Consider the following 5,364-nt stretch of genomic DNA (forward strand, 5'->3'; position numbering starts at 1 on the left):
GACCATGACGCGCCCTTAAGTTAATCCAAGACTATCATGGGTCATGGCCGTGGGTGCCCTTTCAACTGGTGTCAACGTCCCTCTCATTGGCATTGCATATGAGTTGTGCCCTTATAAAGATATTGGTTTCTCCATTTTGTGTTGCAATATATAGAAGTGTTGGAAACCCCCTCCTATACATTTTGTACATGTGACGTGTCCTGCAGCCAAGGTCAAGGCTGGCAAAAATGTGGTCTTGAGGCCGACCTTGACTACAATGTACATCTCTTTTAAAGATTACGTTAGGAAACTTGGTAACCTACCATATGATCCCGAAGTTGGACTAAGAGGGTAAGACCTAGGCATGCGGCTCTGGTTCTGGAAGGACTGCTGTCTTCCAATATGGTGGTTTGGATGATGGGGGTTGATCTCACCAAATGGATGGGGGTGGCCGGTGTTGATGATGGGAGGGGGCATCAGACGGGACTCCTGGTCCTTGGGTTTCGGTCCTGTAAAGATTAATAACAAATTATTATAAAACATTAAAATATATATATACTAGTATATCATTAAGTGAAATATATCATTGACTAATATATTTTTTACCTGTTCATTATCATTATCTAAAGATACATATCACAAAGAAAATGTATCACTGACTAATGCATTTTTACTTGTTCACTAAATGCTTTTGTAATGTATTCAATGTTTTGTTGCTTCCGTGCGACATATAGGTCCTTGAGCATTATCCAGCAATTTTCATTCACGCTTAAGGTAGAAGGCATGTAGAGGATTAATTGCTGGTAAATAGTAGTTACAGAAATTAAACCGAAAATCTTGAATGCTTTCTGTTTTGCAAAAAATTGTTTTTAGCAGCAAATTTTGAATGGATGCAAATTGTGGGGATATTGGAAAGGGGGGGGGGGGGGAGTAAGGTGAAGCCAGGGTGAAGCCTCAAATGATTTCAATAAGGTCTCATTCTGAAAACCCATACACCTAAAATAGGCTACAAGATTATCAGTTTAAGTCAACCCGTTCCCCATTCATAAAAAATGCATCAAAAGGATTGTTTACACCCAATGTTATCCTTCCAACAAAGTCCAAACAAAGTAAGACTCCTCATCAATATCCCATCCCCATCTTATCTCACCAATCAATCTACAAACTAATTTCTTGAAGTAGGTTGAAGGGTGACTGCTCTAAAACTTGGGCCCACTATTGTGGCTTCTGTTGATTTTGAGATGGACCTTGGTGTTTGGATTTGTGATTGAAACTCTAAAGCAAACTTCCCTTTTCAAAGAATTTTGCACTCTGTAAGGGTAGGTACTCCGTAGTGTATGGGTGCGTAGTAAGACTATGGGGTTATATATAGTACATACCAAGGAGGTTATAACAGTACACCTCTAGTAAATTACAACATAATGTAATGAAACTTGAAATACCTAAAGTAATTGGAAGATATAGGATTAATGAGACAATTTGGAAACGAGCTTCAAAGATAAGATATTAAGAGAGAGAGAGAGAGATGATGAAACATTTAGTTCATAAACACAGCAACTGTACAATAGTTTTGCAACACCTTGGACTGCACAATATGCAGTTTGATGAAATGAAACGGATTGAAAGAAATCTAAACATCCTCATAATATTGGCAGCAATCCAAGATATACCACTGTTTACTTTACAATCTTTCCTCCAATTTGTATTGGTTTTACACATGAAAGAATGCATGCTTCTGTTCAAGAAATATACATGTGTCTCCATGGTAAACAACATAACATGGAAATTCCGAAACGGAGATAAACATTATGACATGGGTAAAGCAAGGTAACTCCTTGAGTAAAGTGTCATTTGGACACAAGCCAGTATTTTAAATGTTTGATGGTCATTTCTTCTATATAATACAACACCAATCTCAAGCGGATATGCAGAGGGGTGGAAATAGTTCCTGAATACGTGTTATAACTCACATCTATCCCTCATCTGCGATTCTAATCATTGTTGAATAGAGGACTGCTACTCCTTGTCAAGTTCAAACAAAGTATTACAACAAAGTAACAACAACAATAAAAGTTCTGATTTGTCTGTTATCACCCTATTAAGCTCTACAAACTTGATCTTTTTGAATGGGTGATATTTATCTGCGATTGCTGACAGAAATTGAGCCAACATGAGGGTTATTTCGAGCAGAGAAAATATTTGGCAAGGAGATTAGTGCTTCGCCATCTAGTGCAACAACCTGCTAATGGGGAGTACAGATTCCTTCATTTTACCCCCTCTTCAAACCCCTCCCCTTCTCTTATCCTATCCCCCCTCCCCTCTCTTTGAGCTAGAAAGTAACCCATTATTGATCACTGAGTATGTCAATTATTCCTATGCATAAGGATTCAAATTTCCAAAATTATGAAAGAAAATGCATGTACCACAAACCGTTCTGTTTGATCATGCAAATTTCTGGAATATGTATTTTCTTTATAAGGTGAATTCCTAGATATGAATGACAACATTAGTAATACTACGATTCAGCCTGCATGTCCTTTGAGATACATGAGAGCATATGAATTATTACCATCTCTCTGACTTCAGAAAAGATAAATAGTATCAATGTATTGTCACAATACACTGATACTAACATTATCTTTTCTGTATGGTAAAACATTCTAATCAAGAATGATGTTTAAAAAAAAACATTTTCTGAACAATTAAGAAGCATTCTGTTTTCCAATTGATGCATTAAAAAAAAATCTATGGCTCCTTCCTATATAAAACTATCCTGTTCATTCTGAAGTTCATTGTTGATGAAGCTGTGGTAGGCCTACATGTGAAACCAATGCCAATGATACATCACTTCTGACCAAAGATACTGAAACCATGCTGAAACAGTACCAGACTTTCACTAGTTCTCAATATCCCACCCCAAACCAACCGGATCATATACAATTCGCTCAATGCTCTCAAATACAATATGAAGTAGTACAAAAATATCAAATTTAACTTGAAAATCCTCATTGGCACGCTAGGCTAATCCTCTAAGCCTCCTTATCCTTGCCAAAGAATCCATTAGATACCACAGGAGATTAGGCTAATCTTGCCTAAGAAGTGCAGAGGGATTAAGGTACTATGTATCTATTAGATTTCCTGGCAACTTACACCAGCAGTGGTAGCTGGATGACACATGAATAATACATGCCTACTGGTAGCACTTACAGCATTGAAAAGCATAGTGTGGGACTAATTGAATGAACCACTGACAAATTTCTATTTGTCTTCCATCGTCTACCAAAGCGATCATCTTCCTTGATGATTAAGAATGTCTGTATACTGGTTTCACACCTTCCGTCGGGCTCAGACGAGAGGGAAAAGGTCTTATCCATGACAACTTCGGACTTGAACCATTTCAGCTCTATTACCAATAACAATTTTCTGCATTTGATGGTCATTATGTCTATATTTCAGGTAAACTAATGACTGTTTTGTAATATCAGCAATGCCTAGAATGGTAGAATTATATGTATTTTGGAGTTTGGTGCCAGAAGAACCAATCTCCCGGTATTCGACTGGTAGGCCTAGGCTATAGGTAGCTAGTTGTACTGAACTTGAGGTTTGCTACCTGACTCAACCAGAGATGATATCTCTTCAGGGTGTCTGTCCTTGCTGTGTCTACGCCACACTCTGGAGAGAGAAGCATATAGGCAGAAACAATCCCTCCCACTTCCACCACCTATCCCTCAAATACCAACAATGTGGTCTTCTATACAGTCCGACCTCTCTTATCCGGACACATTGGGACCAGCACCAATCCGGATAAGGGATTTATCCGGATCTGGGAGACCCAATATTAAATACACGCAAGCTGCGGCCTCGATCCCCGCAACGCGGCGGTAGCTACACGTTATCTATTGTTGTGGGCCGGGCGTACGGTACAGACATGTATTCACTGCAGTGTCAGTGCAAATTATAGGCGGTAATTTTTACGGAAATGAAATCGAACGATGGCCAAAACTGTTGGATAATTTACCTGCTAAAATGATTGAGGTATAAATCGAGCATACCTCGAAAGAGAGAGAATGAATGACTCGATGAAAGTAAGTTTTACAATTAGATCATCGCGGCCGCTATCGCAGCTTCGCAATGTCAGCCATTGTTATACTGACTGTAGGCTCAAACATGATAGATGGCGCTGTCCGTATTGAGGCCGAGCATTAGCTAGCGAACATGTGTTGTTTTTCCCGGGGAAACAACAAGAGAACGTGATGAAATGTTTACACTGCACCCCGATTTACTGGAAAATTATCCTGCCTAAATTCTTTTGGTGATTTGGGTGAGATATTTTCATGAAAAATAATGTTGTTTTAGGTAGACTACACTGGAAAATATATTTAATCAAAGTGAGTTTGCGTATAGGATTGAGTTTAGATTGCAATCTCATTTCCTCACGTACTAATAAAATTGAATTGAAAAAAAATCTCGGCAAGTGTGCGTCCGGATAATAGAGAGATCCGGATAAGGGGAGGCCGGATAAGAGAGGTCGGACTGTATATGTCTTAACAACTCCTGTTGTGGCACGGCACGTGGAGCAAACTACCTGAGTGGACTGACCACAAATCTAGCTTTGCGGCACCTTGCCTCTCAATGATCTGACCATTATCGGCATTTTGTGGGTGTCGAAATGCTCGCTCTACCGAGTGGACTTAAAGGAAAATCAATAAGACTGTGCTGGCAAGTTCATCTGGCAGGAAAAGAGATCCGTTTTGGCAGGGCGAGAGCGAGATTGGTGACATCTTACTTGACGATTGATTACATTCTATTTGGCATGAGCCTGGGTTCCACTCTGCACCAATGGAACATGCCTGGACACAAGTGATATTTCTTATTGGAGTTTCCTTTACAAGTATAATCTGTATCCTCTGATTTTGCTCTAAGCGTCTACTTGATTTCTCTTTCAGCATGATGCATACAACACATTCTACTGTGATCCATCACTTTTACCACTATCTCCCCTTGTTTTGTTTTTTCAAAATCTATTCATAATCCCATTTGAAGATATTATTAAGTATTCATGCATGTGATTAATGATATCTTTTGCAACTATATGGTATGGCACGGTGCCATGATCTAAAGTGAACATTGTAGATATGGTATGAAAAGTCATGATCCCTACAAACAGGTCTCTCCACAGATCCCAATCAAGAGCAATTGACATTGACAATAATTGCTCTAGTAACCAAACCACAATGGGGTTTAAAGGAACTGGTTTGTCAGCTTTCTCAACAAATCTCAAAAGCATTTCCCTTAAACAAACTCCAAAAGACGATCATTTGGTTTAAAAAGATATGACAAGTTAAGAAGGGTTCAGGCACGTTGCCTTTGTTCCTCTTCATGAGT

The 5,364-nt window shown here is 39.1% G+C and overlaps 1 long non-coding RNA gene across 1 annotated transcript; it reads right to left on the minus strand.

Annotated features, from left to right (window-relative positions):
- Window positions 1–407: 407 nt before the first annotated feature.
- On the minus strand, window positions 408–4,507 carry LOC135153885 (uncharacterized). Its single transcript, XR_010293379.1, has 2 exons — window positions 3,590–4,507; window positions 408–488 (listed from the first exon to the last, which is right to left on the minus strand). It is a non-coding gene; the product is annotated as an uncharacterized LOC135153885 (long non-coding RNA).
- Between the last annotated feature and the right edge of the window lie 857 nt (window positions 4,508–5,364).

The sequence above is a fragment of the Lytechinus pictus genome, chromosome 4 (genome assembly GCF_037042905.1).
Source record: "Lytechinus pictus isolate F3 Inbred chromosome 4, Lp3.0, whole genome shotgun sequence".
Lineage (NCBI taxonomy): Eukaryota > Metazoa > Echinodermata > Echinoidea > Temnopleuroida > Toxopneustidae > Lytechinus > Lytechinus pictus.